The 20,738-nt window shown below is 45.9% G+C and overlaps 1 long non-coding RNA gene across 1 annotated transcript; it reads left to right on the forward strand.

The window, feature by feature from the left end:
- Positions 1-632: 632 nt before the first annotated feature.
- On the forward strand, positions 633-8,000 carry LOC147746809 (uncharacterized). Its single transcript, XR_015307493.1, has 2 exons — positions 633-1,691; positions 5,225-8,000. It is a non-coding gene; the product is annotated as an uncharacterized LOC147746809 (long non-coding RNA).
- The last annotated feature ends 12,738 nt before the right edge of the window (positions 8,001-20,738 follow it).

Consider the following 20,738-nt stretch of genomic DNA (forward strand, 5'->3'; position numbering starts at 1 on the left):
TGTTTACCCTCCCCCGGTAAGTACATTGGTGGCACGGCGGCCCACATCTCCAGCAACATACTCATATTTTTTCACCACCGATTTGAAAAATGCACAGGTCTCTCTCATTGATGGCCAGTACCGACATACACTTTTAGACACACCTCCCGCCACAAGTTCTAGAATTGCGAACTTTAGAGCTGGGGAGCTACGATCGAATCTCGGCATCAGGTCAACATCCTGTGATTCCAGGCAAATTGCTTTGTCTCCCCGTGCCTACCACAACTTAATGTGTTCTTCTGTAATGTAAATTGTGCTCATGCCATGATGTCGAGTTCGCGCTATTTAATATTGCAAGGAAAAATAAAGTAGGGAAACTCGAGTTCAAACACTACTGAAGGAGCACTCTTAAGTGCATCAGCAGTGCACTGTGAATTGGAGCGTTTCACAAGCCTGTCACAGATAAGAAATGCTATCAAAATGAAATCCTACAAAACAATATACTACTGGTTGGCAGCAATTCATACCCGGACAACGTCGGGACGGGCTGCTAGTACTAATATAAGAAAGAGAGAGCCCAAACCTTTGAGGCGGGTAATCTCAGGAACCACAGCACCAATCACAACACCCAATACAGCGTTGGAATGGTGTAATGGCAGTGTTTGTGGCTTTATTTAGCAGTGATAATAGATCATTATTCTTGCTCGCATCTAGTATAGGTATTCTTAGCCTGTGTTGGCCCTTTTAAGCCCTTTTTCCAGACCTAGAAGAGGATAGCTGCTTAATATGCCTTTATTCTTGACTTTAACCTGTCTATTGCCTATTGGCTTTGACATATTAGACATATTGGTATGGTTTATGTAGGTATTCTGACAGAGCTAAGGAGCATTTCACCCCTTTCAGGCCTAAAGCTAGAGAGACTCCATCTTGATGGAAGCAGGGAGGCTTTTCAGGGCAAAGGCGAAGTTTATAGTTAAGGCTGTTTTCCACTTGGAGAGAACCGGTCTGGGCCAGCCCTTATCGGTAGGCTGTATTATTCTCTGTGTAGAAGACACAACAAAAGGCCGGCCGGCTGGTGTGTGTCCTTGATGCGAGGTGATGCAGAGACCTGGTAAGCGGAGGGCTGATGGATGGAACTTTCCATGAGGAAACAGCATTCTATATTTGTGAAGTGCAGAGGCGGAGTCAGTCAGTCGAAGAGGAGTCAAGCAGAGGGGAGTCGAGGAGTCAGTCGAGGAGAGAGTCCAGCAGAGATAGAGGAGAGCAGTGGAGTGGAGTTGGCAGAGAGAGAGAGAGGGTTCAATCTGGAGAAGAGCTGAGTTGAATAGTGAGCTGGAACTGAAGGAAGCAGTCAGAAGCAGTTGTTTATCAGGAGGAAGTGTGAATAGCTGGAGTCTGAAGTAATGCCTTTTAGAAGAGATAGAGGAGAGCTCGTGGATTAACCTATGGGAGCAGATGGAATTGGACATTGGCGCAGAGAAAGAGCGACTAAGATAGTAGAATGAACGGTGATCAGAGCGGCAGGAACCATTAAAGAGTGAAGACGCAAAGTGGAGAGACAGTCAGAGCGGGGGAGAGGAGTCCAGAGACAGAGCGATCAGCGCAGAGGTGTACCCAAGAGTGCAGGAGAGGAGAGAGAGCATGAGATGAGCCAAGGCACAGACGAGAGAGGAACCCAGATGACAGCTAGAACAAGACTTCACACTAATCAGGTGATATTGTTTTCATCACATTAGCTACACTTAATCTTTTCCCTTTCAGCGGAGTGTTCCTGTTATGTGTAATCTTTTCTCTTTCAAGCGGTGTGTTCTACCTATATAGTCTTTGTTAGATTTGCATAAATGTTTATATTATTGTAATAAATGTCCCCAGTTTATAACTAACTGGCGTGTAGTCCCTATTCTTGTTCACTAAAGGTAAATGGCACTTCTAGGTGTTTGCTAGGCGCATGAATGGATGAGTAATCCCAATCAGGTGAGTGGTGATCACATAAACAGGGAGTGAGTGGACCTTTGATGCCAAGAGCCGGTAATACACAATAATCTGGACCCACATCTAAAGTTATTATTGTAGTTTCATCCCGAGTAGACAGCGGAGATAATATCCCAATATATATATATATGTATAGGTGTTCATAGGAATGTGGTCGTCGTTTGACATGCGGCGTTAATGAGAGCACTGGAGTGTCAAACCAGTGTGTAAAGCCACCGGATTGTGGTAAAAGACTAAGTGAGAGCGGCAGGAGGGACACTGCCGTGGATGTTTCGCAGGATCGCGAACGCTTGGAAAAGGAGAGCACGGGGGCTGCAGACCCACGTGTGTAGACGCACCAGATTGTGTGTCAGATCTGCCCTAGGGTAGAACGGTCTGGGTCAGGGTGGCCGCGAGACCAACTGATGTAAATAAGTGTGGTGTAGGGTATGGATATCCCTAGTAATCAGTGAGTATTCTTAGTATCCCTATAGATTTAGTGGTGTTTTTGATAATATGAGCTTGTATATTGCGAGTTCCCTATCCTCAGGTAGGTACCAGGTGCCTGGATAGGTGGTCCTGAGGACGGAAGGTGAGTACGTTTTGGCTGGGTCATAGGGGCCCCTGGGGGCTGATCCCATCTAAACAGAAAATCCAGCCATTACATTTTGGCGTAGTCGGCATCTTACGAACTCTGTGTGCCTGGCCATGTGTTTAGATTGTCTCCCATGTGTTGTTAGTGAGTGCCATGAACGCCAATTACATTTTGGCGTAGTCGGCATCTTACGAACTCTGTGTGCCTGGCCATGTGTTTAGATTGTCTCCCATGTGTTGTGTGGGAGTGCCCTGAACGCCAATTACATTTTGGCGTAGTCGGACAGTTTACGAACTCTGTGTGCCTGGCCATGTGCTTAGAGAGTTGCCCATGTGTTCTGAGGGAATGCCCTGAACGCTAGTTCCATCTGGCGTAATGTTGCAGTTTATGTAGCCTGTTAGACCTATTGGCTTGAACAGTTGCAGCGTGAGGAGATTGTATTACATCATGGCATTTGGTTTATTCAGGGTGGAAGGAATGGTTTTCATCTTGGTGTTTAAACTGTCAGAGTTGAAGGATGGCATTACATGAGGAAGTCAGTTACATCTATGTGATGGTCCAATTGTATAAATGTGTGTAAAAATGCTTTTAAATTGCCCATTAAATTGCTTGCTGCATCTGCTTATGCTGTGCAATATGAAATGTGTTCATTTTAATATGATCTGTGGAGTTTTTAGAATATAGCTCCTTGTAAATATGACTTATAAATAGCGCCATTTTAATGTGCCTTGTGAGGTGCATGTTCTCAGGTTGATCTGTTGTGTTGCTTGTGAATGGTGCTTTGGATATATTCTTTGTGAAAAGCGTGTTGTTTTTTGAGTTTGTTTACTGTCTTGTAAATATGGCTTTAGAATAGCGCCATTTTAATGTGGCTTGTGAGGTGCAGGTTCTCATGTTGATCTGTTGTGTTGCTTGTGAATGGTGCTTTGGATATATTCTTTGTGAAAAGCGTGTTGTTTTTTGAGTTTGTTTACTGTCTTGTAAATATGGCTTTAGAATAGCGCCATTTTAATGTGGTTTGTGAGGTGCATGTTCTTATGTTAATAAGTTGTGTTCCTTGTGCATTGCGCCTTGGAAATGTTGTTTGTGAAAGGCTTGTCTTGTAAATATGGCTTGTGAATAGCGCCATGTGGTCATGGCTTGGACAGGACATGTTCTCATTACGTTTGGCAGGAGAGAGCTGGATCTTTCTCGGGTGCTTGGGGATAACGTTTTTGAAAATATGTACGTGTCATTTGTAAACGTGAAGAAATGTGCTAATGATTTTCCCATGTATAAATGGACGTTGGGAAATGTTTCCATTTGAGCTGCCAAAGGGTTAATATCTTGAGTTGAGGTGGCAGCCTTTATTTTTTACATGCTGTCAACATGCATGGTTATTTGACCTGACTATAAAAGTCAGTGAATTATTTTAAGGATTTTTGATGGTTTGATTTTGACTTTTTTTTGGTTCCTTGGTCAGCCTACGTGCTTTGTCAGTTTCTTGACGGAAAGGTAACATCTTGTGTTTTGAGAAGGGTTCTGTTCATTTCATATTCCTTTTGAAATGCGTCTACGAATTTGTGTGGGTTCACCTTGGAATTGATGTGGTTATAAATCAACCTTACGGAGAAAGCTGTGTTCTTTTAAAATGAGTGAAATGTTAAAAAGATAGCCCGTTACAGTGCACGCTACGAGCTGTTTTCATTAATAATTTCTGTGAGGGGTTTCCATCTAGACAGGAATGTGATGGTTGCAATAATAATAGGTTTAGTATAATAAATCTTGCCCGACAGTGCGTGGTAACATGTGCTTTTAATTAGTGTGAGGCAACCATGTGCTTTTAAATGAAAAGAGTTAAAATGTGACATTATTATTTTCCCAAATGTGAATTAAAATGTATGCTTTTATAAATGTGTCATCAAAAAATGTGAACTTAAATATAATGTTGAAATGAATATGCATTTTATGCTGTTTTACAAATTATTTCTTTTTGACAAATGGGCCATGTTAATTCGTTTCTCAAATACAGAATGTATATAATTTGGTGTGCAAAAGATAGTTGCCCCTTTTAAATAAGTGCTCATATTTTTAAATGTTTTGTGGACAAACGTCTTTTTAAAAAAAAAATTGGATCTTTTTTAATTGGCAATACACTGTAACAGAATTGTTTTTTTTTTTTTCTTTTTCTTTCTTAATATTAGCCTCCGTTAGTTTGAGAATCAGGCCATGAGAACAGGCAAAAGGAATTTGTTTTTTGACCTTGGCAGCCCAGCTGGTCTGCGCAGACGAACTTTTTTTTCATTCTGCAAGTTTCGATCACGTCCCAGTGTGTTATGATTGGCTACAGTTCAATTTTCTTCCGCGCACGGCTTGTTTATTTAAGGGCGGGGTGGCCTGGGCTTCTCTGACCATGGAAATTGGGAGGCTTGCAGTGCCCTGCTGATGCTGTCATCATTTGGCAGTATTTCAAATTTTTTTTTTTTTCACACTGTAGCATGACTCTTGCCCAGAAGGGTGAGACTGGCTTAGTTAGGATTAGGGTATGTTAGGCCCCACTCAATGTTATTAAAAGTTAAATTTTGAATGTTTTTAATTAATTAGGATATTTTCTTTTCAATAATGAAAGGCACCCGGGGTGCTTTTTAAATGGAAAATTTTATTTTACAAGAATAATGATACTTTTTCTCTGGTTTCTAGGATTGCTGCAGTTGGGGTGCGTGCGTGCATCTGCCCACTCCCTTTATTTGTTTTAGCTTTTTATTTTCATGTTATTATTTTAGTTTATTGTTTTGGATGATGGAACCAGACCAGACCAGACCAGACCAGACCGGGTGATGGATGGCCGCATTGGAGGAAGTACCGAGGATGCAGGGTGGTGGCCTACACTGAAGAATTTGGACATTAAATAATCCCTTGGACAATCAGGCCCCACTTTTAAAGAACAAGAAAAAAAAATGTTTTATTTGTAACAGTATTATAAAAGAATTTGGACATTGAATAATCCCTTGGACAAGCAGGCCCCACTTTTAAAAAGAAATGAAACCCAAACATGTTTTATTTGTTACAGGATTGTAAAAGGACTTGATTCATAATACCTTGTACAAGCAGGCCCCACTTTTAAAAAGAAATGAAACCCAAACATGTTTTATTTTGTTACAGGATTGTAAAAGGACTTGATTCATAATCCCTTGTACAAGCAGGCCCCACTTTAAAAAAAAATATATGTCACCTATTATAGTTTTTCCACATGAAGGATTCTTTTTTGAATGATGGCGCACACATGTGCTCCACTGTGTGATTTAAGCTTGATGTTACACTAGTAATCTTGTAGACTGGGGTTGTAGTTTTTTTACTGTTCTTGCATTTTCACCTTAATTGATCAAAGGGTGGTTACCTTACAATTTAGATGGTTCTGGGTGGTGTGTCTTTTAGTATGATTATGTGTTAATGTTTATCCAGACCTTGCAACAGTTTGTCATGTTCATTTCTCAGATTTCACCTTAAATTGACTAATGTCAGCAGGTAGGCCTCATTTAGGCCTATTGTTATTTTCATCTCACATATTAGCACCTACACCAATAGTTTCATGAGTCATCATTAGCTTAAGTTGCCTATAGTACGTAAGGCTCATTTAGGCCCTTTCTTGTTTTCTCATTAGAAGTTGAAACACATTTAGTTTTTAAGTTCACAACTGTAGGTAGGCCTTATTTAGCCTTAAGTTGTCCGAAGTAGGCCCATTTAGGCCCCTTGCTGTTTTTATTCAACACATAAGTCCCTACATCATTAGATTTCACCAGTTATCTTTAGAAGTTGAGGCACATTTAGTTTAAGGATGCTTTGGTTAGTTTCTGTTGTTATCAGATCCAATCTCAGATATGTTTCAGCATTCGAGTCAAGGGTGCTTTGATTTGTTTTTAGGTTTCTATTCCCTACAATTGAGTTTTAGGTGGAATTTTCTTGAGTTGTCATTGTTTTTAGGGAGTTTTTTAGGTTTTGATTTGTTGATAGATTGTGTTGATGTTTGTTTATTTAGATGTTATTGTTTGTCAAATGTTCGCAAGATAAGGATCTAAGGGTGGTAGGCCCCTTGGGCTTTATTTAGCAGTGATATAGATCTTAATCTTGCTCACATCTAGGATAGGTATTTTTAGCCTATGTTGGATAGATTATGTTGATGTTTGTTTAGATGGTTGTTGTTGTTTATAAGATGCTCGCAAGATAAGGATCTAAGGGTGGAGTGTAATGGCAGTGTTTGTGGCTTTATTTAGCAGTGATAATAGATCATTATTCTTGCTCGCATCTAGTATAGGTATTCTTAGCCTGTGTTGGCCCTTTTAAGCCCTTTTTCCAGACCTAGAAGAGGATAGCTGCTTAATATGCCTTTATTCTTGACTTTAACCTGTCTATTGCCTATTGGCTTTGACATATTAGACATATTGGTATGGTTTATGTAGGTATTCTGACAGAGCTAAGGAGCATTTCACCCCTTTCAGGCCTAAAGCTAGAGAGACTCCATCTTGATGGAAGCAGGGAGGCTTTTCAGGGCAAAGGCGAAGTTTATAGTTAAGGCTGTTTTCCACTTGGAGAGAACCGGTCTGGGCCAGCCCTTATCGGTAGGCTGTATTATTCTCTGTGTAGAAGACACAACAAAAGGCCGGCCGGCTGGTGTGTGTCCTTGATGCGAGGTGATGCAGAGACCTGGTAAGCGGAGGGCTGATGGATGGAACTTTCCATGAGGAAACAGCATTCTATATTTGTGAAGTGCAGAGGCGGAGTCAGTCAGTCGAAGAGGAGTCAAGCAGAGGGGAGTCGAGGAGTCAGTCGAGGAGAGAGTCCAGCAGAGATAGAGGAGAGCAGTGGAGTGGAGTTGGCAGAGAGAGAGAGAGGGTTAAATCTGGAGAAGAGCTGAGTTGAATAGTGAGCTGGAACTGAAGGAAGCAGTCAGAAGCAGTTGTTTATCAGGAGGAAGTGTGAATAGCTGGAGTCTGAAGTAATGCCTTTTAGAAGAGATAGAGGAGAGCTCGTGGATTAACCTATGGGAGCAGATGGAATTGGACATTGGCGCAGAGAAAGAGCGACTAAGATAGTAGAATGAACGGTGATCAGAGCGGCAGGAACCATTAAAGAGTGAAGACGCAAAGTGGAGAGACAGTCAGAGCGGGGGAGAGGAGTCCAGAGACAGAGCGATCAGCGCAGAGGTGTACCCAAGAGTGCAGGAGAGGAGAGAGAGCATGAGATGAGCCAAGGCACAGACGAGAGAGGAACCCAGATGACAGCTAGAACAAGACTTCACACTAATCAGGTGATATTGTTTTCATCACATTAGCTACACTTAATCTTTTCCCTTTCAGCGGAGTGTTCCTGTTATGTGTAATCTTTTCTCTTTCAAGCGGTGTGTTCTACCTATATAGTCTTTGTTAGATTTGCATAAATGTTTATATTATTGTAATAAATGTCCCCAGTTTATAACTAACTGGCGTGTAGTCCCTATTCTTGTTCACTAAAGGTAAATGGCACTTCTAGGTGTTTGCTAGGCGCATGAATGGATGAGTAATCCCAATCAGGTGAGTGGTGATCACATAAACAGGGAGTGAGTGGACCTTTGATGCCAAGAGCCGGTAATACACAATAATCTGGACCCACATCTAAAGTTATTATTGTAGTTTCATCCCGAGTAGACAGCGGAGATAATATCCCAATATATATATATATGTATAGGTGTTCATAGGAATGTGGTCGTCGTTTGACATGCGGCGTTAATGAGAGCACTGGAGTGTCAAACCAGTGTGTAAAGCCACCGGATTGTGGTAAAAGACTAAGTGAGAGCGGCAGGAGGGACACTGCCGTGGATGTTTCGCAGGATCGCGAACGCTTGGAAAAGGAGAGCACGGGGGCTGCAGACCCACGTGTGTAGACGCACCAGATTGTGTGTCAGATCTGCCCTAGGGTAGAACGGTCTGGGTCAGGGTGGCCGCGAGACCAACTGATGTAAATAAGTGTGGTGTAGGGTATGGATATCCCTAGTAATCAGTGAGTATTCTTAGTATCCCTATAGATTTAGTGGTGTTTTTGATAATATGAGCTTGTATATTGCGAGTTCCCTATCCTCAGGTAGGTACCAGGTGCCTGGATAGGTGGTCCTGAGGACGGAAGGTGAGTACGTTTTGGCTGGGTCATAGGGGCCCCTGGGGGCTGATCCCATCTAAACAGAAAATCCAGCCATTACAAATGGGCAGTTGCAGCAGAAGGACATAGGGTATGCATACACCCACCATATTACATTTCAAAGGTAAAAGAACTGTGCCAGCAAAGTAGTCCCTTGTGGGTGTGTCTGCGTTGTGCTGTGGGCTTGTGCTCGGGACCTGACAAACGCTGAGGGCGTGTGGTAGTTCCACCCTTCGGGCTGGACTGTTCACATGAGGCACAGGGTCAAGGCTGATTTCCATATGGCCATGTCTGAACTGCAAAAAAAACGATGGATTTAAACCCAGATCTCTGTATGGGGGGAATGTATGCCATTGTTCTGCATTCTGTCCATCAACTGTTGTTTTTACGTTTCACCCTTCATACCATGTCTCATATCGTGTGCGGGGCGCGGGATTACGGGGAAAAAAAGTGAGCGTTGTGCCAAATATTTCATTGTTTTTTCTTCCCAGGTTCTGTACATTCCAGCTCCGGGTGTCCACCCTGCTCCCTTTAAATACCCCTGCACCCCATAATCATAACCCACCCTTACTCCTTAAAATACCCCAACACTCTTAAACACTAACCCATCTTAACCCTATAAATATACCCTGTACCCCAAAACCCAAACCTATCCCTAAACCCTAAAAATACCCCTGTACCTGAATACCCGAACCTAGCCCTGAACCCTATAAATACCCCTGTACCTCAAAACCCAAATGTACCCCCGAACCCTAAAAATACCCCTGTACCCCAAAACCCAAACCTAGACCCGAACCCTAAAAATACCCCTGTACCCCAAAACTCAAACCTACCCCTGAACCCTAAAATACCCCAGTACCCCAAAACCCAAACCTAGCCCTGAACCCTAAAAATACCCTTGTACCCCAAAACCTAAACCTAGACTTGAACCCTTAAAATACCCCTGTACCCCAAAACCCAAACCTACCCCATAACCCTAAAATACCCCTATACCTCAAAACCCAAACCTAGCCCTGAACCCTAAAAATACCCCTGTACCCCAAAACCCATACCTATCCCCAAACCCTAAAACTACCCCTGTACCCCATAACCCAAATTATATCTGAACACTTAAAATACCCAAAGACCCCAAAACATATACCTCAGTACCCCAAAATATATACCCCTATACCCATACTTACCCGATCCAAACATAAAAAACATGCTTTTACCATTCATGCATTTACAACGAATTTTAAATGTATGCGTGGTAAAAGCATATAAAATGTAATGCCATGCGTTATAATGGCATTGCGGAGTCATGGTACTTTCGTAATGAAAGTATGCGGAGTGATGGTATGCGGAAAGAAAATTGCAGAATTATGGGTGTTTACCCTCCCTGGTAAATACATTGGTGGCACGGCGGCCCACATCTCCAGCAACATACTCAGATTTTTTCACCACAGATTTGAAAAATGCACAGGTCTCTCTCATTGATGGCCAGTACCGACATACACTTTTAGACAAACCTCCAGCCACAAGTTCTAGAATTGCGAACTTTAGAGCTGGGGAGCTAAGATAGAATCTCGGCATCAGGTCAACATCCTGTGATTCCAGGCAAATTGCTTTGTCTCCCCGTGCCTACCACAACTTAATGTGTTCTTCTGTAATGTAAATTGTGCTCATGCCATGATGTCGAGTTTGCGCTATTTAATATTGCAAGGAAAAATAAAGTAGGGAAGCTCGCGTTCACACACTACTGAATGCGCACTCTTAAGTGCATCAGCAGTGCACTGTGAATCGGAGCGTTTCACAGGCCTGCCACAGATAAGAAATGCTATCAAAACGAAATCCTACAAAACAATATACTACTGGCCGGCAGCAATTCATACCCGTACAACGTCGGGACGGGCTGCTAGTACTAATATAAGAAAGAGAGAGCCCAAACCTTTGAGGCGGGTAATCTCAGGAACCACAGCACCAATCACAACACCCAATACAGCGTTGGAATGGGCAGTTGCAGCAGAAGGACATAGGGTATGCAGACACCCACCATATTACATTTCAAAGGTAAAAGAACTGTGCCAGCAAAGTAGTCCCTTGTGGGTGTGTCTGCGTTGTGCTGTGGGCTTGTGCTCGGGACGTGACAAACGCTGACGGCGTGTGGTAGTTCCACCCTTCGGGCTGGACTGTTCACATGAGGCACAGGGTCAAGGCTGATTTGCATATGGCCATGTCTGAACTGGGGTGGTGTGGAGTGCAAAAAAACGATAGATTTATGCCCAGATCGCTGTACTGGGGTGAATGTATGACATTGTTCTGCATTCTGTCCATCAACTGTTGTTTTTGCATTTGTCACCCCGAGTGGGATGGGTATGCTCAGACATGAGTCCCATGCTCTCCATACCACTGGAGTCAAGCTATCCTTGCTGAAGATGGCTGATAGCCAGAAACCAGTTCTAAGATGCTTGATTCCGGTCCAGGAAAGACATGGTTTGGCAGTTTGGGCTGGACTGTTCCCATGAGGCACAGGGTCAAGGCTGATTTGCATATGGCCATGTCTGAACTGCAAAAAAACCGATGGATTTAAACCCAGATCTCTGTACGGGGGGAATGTATGACATTGTTCTGCATTCTGTCCATCAACTGTTGTTTTTACGTTTCACCCTTCATACCATGTCTCATATCGTGTGCGGGGCGCGGGATTACGGGGAAAAAAAGTGAGCGTTGTGCCAAATATTTCATTGTTTTTTCTTCCCAGGTTCTGTACATTCCAGCTCCGGGTGTCCACCCTGCTCCCTTTAAATACCCCTGCACCCCATAATCATAACCCACCCTTACTCCTTAAAATACCCCAACACTCTCAAACACTAACCCATCTTAACCCTATAAATATACCCTGTACCCCAAAACCCAAACCTATCCCTAAACCCTAAAAATACCCCTGTACCTGAATACCCGAACCTAGCCATGAACCCTATAAATACCCCTGTACCTCAAAACCCAAATGTACCCCCGAACCCAAAAAATACCCCTGTACCTCAAAACCCAAACCTAGCCCTGAACCCTAAAAATACCCCTGTACCCCAAAACCCATACCTATCCCTAAACCCTAAAACTACCCCTGTACCCCATAACCCAAACTATATCTGAACACTTAAAATACCCAAACACCCCAAAACATATACCTCAGTACCCCAAAATATATACCCCTATACCCATGCGTGGTAAAAGCATATAAAATGTAATGCCATGCGTTATAATGGCATTGCGGAGTCATGGTACTTTCGTAATGAAAGTATGCGGAGTGATGGTATGCGGAAAGAAAGTTGCAGAATAATGGGTGTTTACCCTCCCTGGTAAATACATTGGTGGCACGGCGGCCCACATCTACAGCAACATACTCAGATTTTTTCACCACAGATTTGAAAAATGCACAGGTCTCTCTCATTGATGGCCAGCACTGACATACACTTTTAGACACACCTCCCGACACAATTTCTAGAATTGCAAACTTTAGAGCTGGGAACCTACGTTCGAATCTTAGCATCAGCTCAACATCCTGTGATTGCAGGCAAATCGCTTTGTCTCCCCGCGCTTAACAAATGAATGTGTTCTTCTGTAATGTAAATTGTGCTCATGCCATGTTGTCGAGTTCACGCTATATAATATTGCAAGGAAAAATAAAGTAGGGAAACTCGAGTTCACACACTACTGAACGCGCACTCTTAAGTGCATCAGCAGTGCACTGTGAATCGGAGCGTTTCACAGGCCTGTCACAGATAAGAAATCACATCAAAACGAAATCCTACAAAACAATATACCTGCAGCAATTCATACCCGGACAACGTCGGGACAGGCTGCTAGTATATATATAACCCAATTTGGTAACAGCATCTTGGATCTTTATTCCGGCAGGGGACCCTCATAAGAGGGTGGCCTCCTTAGAGCTAGAAGATGGCTCACTGGACAGCCTACTGTCCAGGGACCTCTCTGGGTTAGGTGGCCTCTTTGGCCTTTCACCCTGTACTGGCGTTTCAGGGTGGTGGTGGGGGGATGTTCCCCTAATACTCTTTATTTGTGTTGCAGGCGGAGTTATAGGATGATCCAGAGGCGGAAAGGTACTCAGAGGTACCCTCTTCACCAGCACAAAGGATGCTGAGGCCTAATATCCCCAGGAAGTCTGTGCGGTGAACCCTGGGGTGCGACGGCGCCCCATCTATCCTACAGACGGTTGGAAACATGTACATCCTGGGGGGTCGCTTGAACGCTCCGCCCCACAACCGCTAAGCACCCTTTGGCCAAGGCCACGATGCAAGTTGGCCCATCAGGTGGTAGGCTCCGAGGGGCGGCTTGCCTTTGGATCGTCTGTAAGATAACCCACCATGTTGGTATAGTTGGTATGCTAATAAACCTGCAGCAATTTTTTCCCGTCAACAGTTGTCTTGTCTGTTTATTTATGTGAAATGTATATTGCTTCATGAGGGCTGGTGAGTGGGGCCGATATTGGCACTAAGCCTTTGCCTGATTTCAGTGAACATAAAATATTCCTGACATATATACTTACCTAGGAATGTTTTACTTCAGAAACAATATTATTGAAAAACACTAGGGTTTAAAAACATAACCTTTGGAATCTGAGTCAGATACCTCAACCACTCCATCACCGGGATACGTTAGGAACACTGTTGGCAACAGCGTGATATACCCGTTGTCGAGGGAGCGTCTTGATTTTGTGCCCAGCCGGGCAAATCCGTGTAATGCCATTGCGCATCTCCACTCCCATGGGAGCCTCATCATGCTGTTCCCGGGGCAAAACTACGTAGCGCTAATACGCATTAAGGCATTAAGAAGGAGGATATTACTGTGCATTTCAATTGGGACTCAACCCACCAGCACTGGCTTAGAAGGCCTGTGCATTATCCACTAGGCCTCTGAGGAACACATCTACTATGTATTGAAGTTACGAAGCGCGTCAAGCGGGATCGCGTCTGTGCACACAAAATGCCTATTAAGTGCTTTAGAAATATGTAGCCCAATCTTACTAAACAGTAACCCAATAGGACTATGCTGTTATATGTTATGTTATGTTATGTTAAATGGGTGTCTTGTAAAGCGCACGGCTACTCGGGCAGAGTGTCCCGGCGCTATACAGATCTGTAGAGGAGAGGCCAGGAACATAGACGACTATAAGCCAAAGAGCCAAGTCTTAAGTTCTTTTCGAAAGGACAACAGATTGTCTAGCTTCCTAAGAGACAAGGGAAGTTTGTTCCAAAGTTGAGGGGCCAGCAATCTGTAGGAACGTCCGCTAATACGAGCACGTTTGATGGTTGGGATAATGGCCAAAGCTTGTGAGGCCGAGCGAAGAGATCTGGAAGGGATATAGAATTGAACTCTATTCCTTAAGTAAACAGCACCAATACAGTGCAATGATTTGAAGGCCATGGTCAGAGTTTTACAATGAATACGCTTCCGCACCGGCAGCCAATGAAGTGAATCGAGGAGAGCTGAGGTATGAGCCCTGTGGCTGAGGCCAAAAATGGCCCTCGTTGCTGAATTCTGAACTGTCTGGAGGCGTGCAAGAAGGTACTACGGAAGGCCCAGATATAGTATATTAGAGTAATCGAGCCTGGAACCAATCAGTGCATCAATGCATATAAAAATACTTAGAATAAGCAGGCTCAGGACATGTCTGGCCAATGAGGGGAGCCTCAGTGAGTTAAAATCACCCAATGATCGCTGCCGGAGGCAGTGTGGTACTAGGACTCCAAGCGGAGCATGAATGAAGGTGGCTGTTAGAAATGGGATCCCTGGCTGGCCAGGGCTTGCGCCAAAGTCAGTCAGAGACCACTACTCCCAAGTCAGGGCAAGGGAGTTACACGTCAAGATAACCCCTGCTCACCCTCTAGGTAACGTGGCGCGAGCAGCAAGGCTAAACTTGGAGGCGATGTGAGTTAAGTATTTGCGCACGCACCCCAGCAACAACACCCAAGACCCACCACAAAGGAACTCCACACAAGGTTATGTATAAAAATAGCTTTTGTATTACACCAAAACACATTAGATAAAAACACACACTTTACAATGTGCCAACAGGCATGGGCAGAATTTACAGGGGATATGTACAAGACAGGGCCACCTGGACCACTGTCAGGAATCAGGACTTTTAGAACTGGCACTCAGTATATAGAACATAGAATGTAAAATCACTTTAGCACACAACCAGTAACTACTGGTAACCAGGACCTCCCTAGCACCACCTGTACTAGGAGAACAACCACCTAATTATCACAATACCTGTAGGGGTATAAGCACATAACACATGATGCATAACATACATTCAGAGGTGTAAGGAACAAGGCACATGATGCATAAACAACACATTCAGAGGTGCAGGGAAGGAAAACACATGATGCCTAAACAACATTCAGAGGTGTATCAAAGAACACAATTGTGCAAAAATCACATTAGTCACCAGCTGTGACTGTCCCTAGGCCAACTGGCCTCTCTAGGGCTAGGCTGCCCTGTGTCCCAGTGTCAGGCGCCTAAACGTAGCAGTTGCCCACAAAGTGCTGGGCAACTGGTGAAAACAATGGTGGGGACAACGTTGGAGCCTTCCAGGCTCTGCTCCAAGCACTTGTGCCCCACAGGAGCCTCGTGGCTCTAAACAAACAGAATGGCCCTCCCGAGCCTCTCAGGGCTCATAAAACAAATATGCCCCCTAGAGCCTCTGTGCGCTCGCCAAACAGAGAAATACCGCCTGGAGCCTCTCGTGGGCTTTGCAGAGCAACTCGAACTGCCCCCTGAGCCTCTTGCCTCGAACGAAGAATGATGCCACCTGAGCCCCACTGGGCTCCACACTCCTCCCAGTCCGAGATGAACAAATACCCCACGGGAGTACCCCAGCCCTTCTACACTCACCAGGCTATCCTCGGGGGACTCTGCAGGCATTGGGGTCCTTCCTGCGGGGCTCATAGGGAGAGTCAGGTACTTGCAATGGAGGGGTGGGGCGGGCACCGGTAATGTGCTCCGACGCCCCTGCCTCTCCCTTAGAGCCACTCACCGGGTCTGCTCCGGCCGCGCTGGGCTGTGGAGGCAGGGTTTGCTCCCGTCCTCCTTCCTGCTTCCTTTGCTTGTGGCGGTGACGTCGGCTCAGGTGACGTCGGCTAAGGCGTCACCGTCACCTTGGCAACTCTTCCGTCTTCACCGGGGCATCCTGGCCATGTCCCGCCGCAGCCTGCCTGACTTCCGGGCCAATAGCAGAGCGACCCTGGGGTGGGGAGGCGGGACAGCGCCTCACGAAGGATCGGGCCGGCGCAGTGATGCGGGGCTGAAGAGGGGTGGGCTCCCTCAAATTTAAATATAACGCGAGGTGGGCACTCGCTAGAGGGGCATGAATCGGCAAAATAGCGGAGTGGGCTCCCGCGCCGCTCCTCACGCAAAATGCGGGCCAAATAAATGCCGGGTGGGCACCGGCTTTAGCAATTAAGGCGCTCCCAGGCACCAGTGGCCAGTAAACGCGCTCCCAGTGCTAAAGGACAGCACAAGTCGGGGAAAAGGTCCCTCAGCAGAGCAAGGTGGGGGCAAGGCTGGGCCCAGGGGCCAGCTCACTGGTCCCTCCAGGCAGGAAGGCAGTCCCAAGTGGCGGTCTCCTCTGGCACCTGGCGCTGGTGCCCAGCACCAGCAGCCCTCCTCAAGTAGGATCCAGGAACAGAACAACATTCATGGGGACACAGCCCCTTCTTATACTGTACAATCCTTTGTCTGTCGGTGCAGGGTGGGGGAGAAACCAGTCGCAGCTGGTTTTGGAGCACCCTTGATGGCTCAACCACCCCTTTCATTCACTAGGGAGGGTAGGGTCATTAGACGCACCACAGGGGGCGGAGCCAGCATTGTGTGGGGAAAGCCCAGCCCCATTCAGGAACCAGGTGCAGCCCTCCCTCACATCACTCGCGCTGATCTCTCCACTCACTCCTGGGCGGACCCATCCAGACTTCCTGGGGCCAGGCTTGCCAGCCAGCTCCAGCCAATCACGCTCCAGCACCTTTACAGCACATGCACAGCCATGTCTGGAAGTGGCACTTCCACACTAGACACATACACGCCGCATACATCATTTCGCAGCATTCAATCACATGAGTCCGCATATACCAGACTCGAGCCTGTACACCCCACGCACCAGGAACTACCAGGGTCACATACATTCCCCATGCATTCCTATGGGAGGGCAGGCCAACCTTACTCCGCTCACTCAGAGTGCGCACGCACTTTCCACCTGGACACAGTGAAAGTGCGCAGAACCCAAAAATCACCATCACCAGGTCACCATTAAAAGCAAAAAGTTTAGGGGTGAACCTTCCAGAAGGGCTAAGTATAACAGCGGCTAAGCAGGCCGCAATGTCCGTTTTCATCTCGACATAGGCAGGAAATCAAAGACACTTTCCTGAGTCCAACCGTTAACCGCACTGCGGAGATCGCCGCCTCCCAGCAGGAGTCTCTGCCTTGAAGAGCGAGTGGGCTAAACACTAAGGGCCTCATTTATGGGAAATGACGCATCGCTGCATGAAAGCAGCGATGCGTCACTTCTCAATGCCCACTCCTTGCGACATACCTGTTTCGTCGTTATTTACTGTATGGCGCATCATGTCGCAAGGAGTTACAGATACGTCAGTATTTCTGACGTATCTGTAAGCGCAAAAGTGACGCACTGCTACAGCACAACGCAGACACACCCACAAGGGACTACTTTGCTGGCACAGTTCTTTTACCTTTGAAATGTAATATGGTGGGTGTCTGCATACCCTATGTCCTTCTGCTGCAACTGCCCATTTCAACGCTGTATTGGGTGTTGTGATTGGTGCTGTGGTTCCTGAGATTACCCGTCTCAAAGGTTTGGGCTCTCTCTTTCTTATATTAGTACTAGCAGCCCGTCCCAAAGTTGTCCGGGTATGAATTGCTGCCGGCCAGTAGTATATTGTTTTGTAGGATTTCATTTTGATAGCATTTCTTATCTGTGACAGGCTTGTGAAACGCTCCGATTCACAGTGCACTGCTGTTGCACTTAAGAGTGCTCATTCAGTAGTGTTTAAACTCGAGTTTCCCTACTTTATTTTTCCTTGCAATATTAAATAGCGCGAACTCGACATCATGGCATGAGCACAATTTACATTACAGAAGAACACATTAAGTTGTGGTAGGCACGGGGAGACAAAGAGATTTGCCTGGAATCACAGGATGTTGACCTGATGCCGAGATTCGATCGTAGCTCCCCAGCTCTAAAGTTCCCAATTCTAGAACTTGTGGCGGGAGGTGTGTCTAAAAGTGTATGTCGGTACTGGCCATCAATGAGAGAGACCTGTGCATTTTTCAAATCGGTGGTGAAAAAATATGAGTATGTTGCTGGAGATGTGGGCCGCCGTGCCACCAATGTACTTACCGGGGGAGGCGAAACACCCATTATTCCGCAGACCATCACTCCGCATACTTTCATTATGAAAGTACCATGACTCCGCAATGCCATTTTAACGCATGGCATTACGTTTTATATGCTTTTACCACGCATACATTTGCAAACGAAATTTGTTGTAAATGCATGAATGGTAAAAGCATGTTTTTTTAATGTTTGGATAACGTAAGTATGGGTATAGGGGTATATGTTTTGGGGTACTGAGGTATATGTTTTGGGGTGTTTGAGTATTTTAAGGGTTCAGATATAGTATTGGGTTATGGGGTATGGAGGGTGCGAGCTGGTGGCGTGTAAAACAGCATTGCAAGCGGTATTTTTCCTAAATAGTTTGCTCTGTAAAATTCCATCTTTGACATAAATTTCCAAATCAAGAAATGTCACCTTAGTGGTGCTCGACTGCATCTTAAAGCTCATTTCCCATGTGTTATTGTTGAGGTGTGTGTAAAAATCCTGAAGATGTTCTTGGGTACCAGACCAGAGGAGAATGCAATCGTCAATATATCGACCCCAGAAAATTACGGAGTCAACAAAGGAGGCACCCTTGGGTCCCAATATCAAATCCCTTTCCAATGCACCCATGAATAGATTCGCGAATGATGGGGAGAATTTCGAACCCATGGCCACATCCTTGATTTGCCTGTACCATGTATTATCAAACAAGAAATAGTTGTTTCTTAGGATAAGTTCCATCATTGATAGAAGCATATTCGTGTGCTGCCACATAGTGGCCGGTCTGTTGTGTAGTGTTTTAGTAATCACCCGCATACCCAGATCAGTATTGATGCTGGTGTAAAGTGCTACAACATCCAGAGTGGCTAAGATAGTCCCTGCTTGCCATTGTAAGTCGGCAAGTGTGTTCAGTATATGCTTCGTATCTTGAATGTAGGATGGAAGGTTCCATACAAGTGGACCCAGGAAGAGGTCTACGTATACGGCAAGTCTCTCCGTGGGTCCACCCATGCCTGATATAATAGGCCTGCCTGCTGGAAAGGGGAGGTGTTTGTGCACCTTAGGTAGTGTGTACAGCCATGGATTAGAGGGTCTAAACACTTTTAGATACAAATATTCTTCCTCATTGAGTAAACCTGCCTCCTTCCAAATGCCCAATTTCTTGTTGATCTCAGTGGCAGGCGTCTTTCTTGTTGTCAACAAGAAAGATCACAATACTTTTAAATACAAGGACAATCTCACTCAAGGTGAACGGGTGGCACTCAGCCTACTCACCAAAGATCATGACATCATCGTAAGGGAGTATTACACCAAAACACATTAGATAAAAACACACACTTTACAATGTGCCAACAGGCACGGGCAGAATTTACAGGGGATATGTACAAGACAGGGCCACCTGGACCACTGTCAGGAATCAGGACTTTTAGAACTGGCACTCAGTATATAGAACATAGAATGTAAAATCACTTTAGCACACAACCAGTAACTACTGGTAACCAGGACCTCCCTAGCACCACCTGTACTAGGAGAACAACCACCTAATTATCACAATACCTGTAGGGGTATAAGCACATAACACATGATGCATAACATACATTCAGAGGTGTAAGGAACAAGGCACATGATGCATAAACAACACATTCAGAGGTGCAGGGAAGGAAAACACATGATGCCTAAACAACATTCAGAGGTGTATCAAAGAACACAATTGTGCAAAAATCACATTAGTCACCACCAGTGACTGTCCCTAGGCCAACTGGCCTCTCTAGGGCTAGGCTGCCCTGTGTCCCAGTGTCAGGCGCCTAAACGTAGCAGTTGCCCACAAAGTGCTGGGCAACTGGTGAAAACAATGGTGGGGACAACGTTGGAGCCTTCCAGGCTCTGCTCCAAGCACTTGTGCTCCACAGGAGCCTCGTGGCTCTAAACAAACAGAATGGCCCTCCCGAGCCTCTCAGGGCTCATAAAACAAATATGCCCCCTAGAGCCTCTGTGCGCTCGCCAAACAGAGAAATACCGCCTGGAGCCTCTCGTGGGCTTTGCAGAGCAACTCGAACTGCCCCCTGAGCCTCTTGCCTCGAACGAAGAATGATGCCACCTGAGCCCCTCTGGGCTCCACACTCCTCCCAGGCCGAGATGAACAAATACCCTGCGGGAGTCCCCCAGCCCTTCTACACTCACCAGGCTATCCTCGGGGGACTCTGCAGGCATTGGGGTCCTTCCTGCGGGGCTCATAGGGAGAGTCAGGTACTTGCAATGGAGGGGTGGGGCGGGCACTGGTAATGTGCTCCGACGCCCCTGCCTCTCCCTTAGAGCCACTCACCGGGTCTGCTCCGGCCGCGCTGGGCTGTGGAGGCAGGGTTTGCTCCCGTCCTCCTTCCTGTTTCCTTTGCTTGTGGCGGTGACGTCGGCTCAGGTGACGTCGGCTCAGGCGTCACCGTCTCCTTGGCAACTCTTCCGTCTTCACCGGGGCAGCCTGGCCATGTCCCGCCGCAGCCTGCCTGACTTCCGGGCCAATAGCAGCGCGACCCTGGGGTGGGGAGGCGGGACAGCGCCTCACGAAGGATCGGGCCGGCGCAGTGATGCGGGGCTGAAGAGGGGTGGGCTCCCTCAAATTTAAATATAACGCGAGGTGGGCACTCGCTAGAGGGG

Source organism: Lissotriton vulgaris, chromosome 1_1 (genome assembly GCF_964263255.1).
Source record: "Lissotriton vulgaris chromosome 1_1, aLisVul1.2, whole genome shotgun sequence".
Classification (NCBI taxonomy): Eukaryota; Metazoa; Chordata; class Amphibia; order Caudata; family Salamandridae; genus Lissotriton; species Lissotriton vulgaris.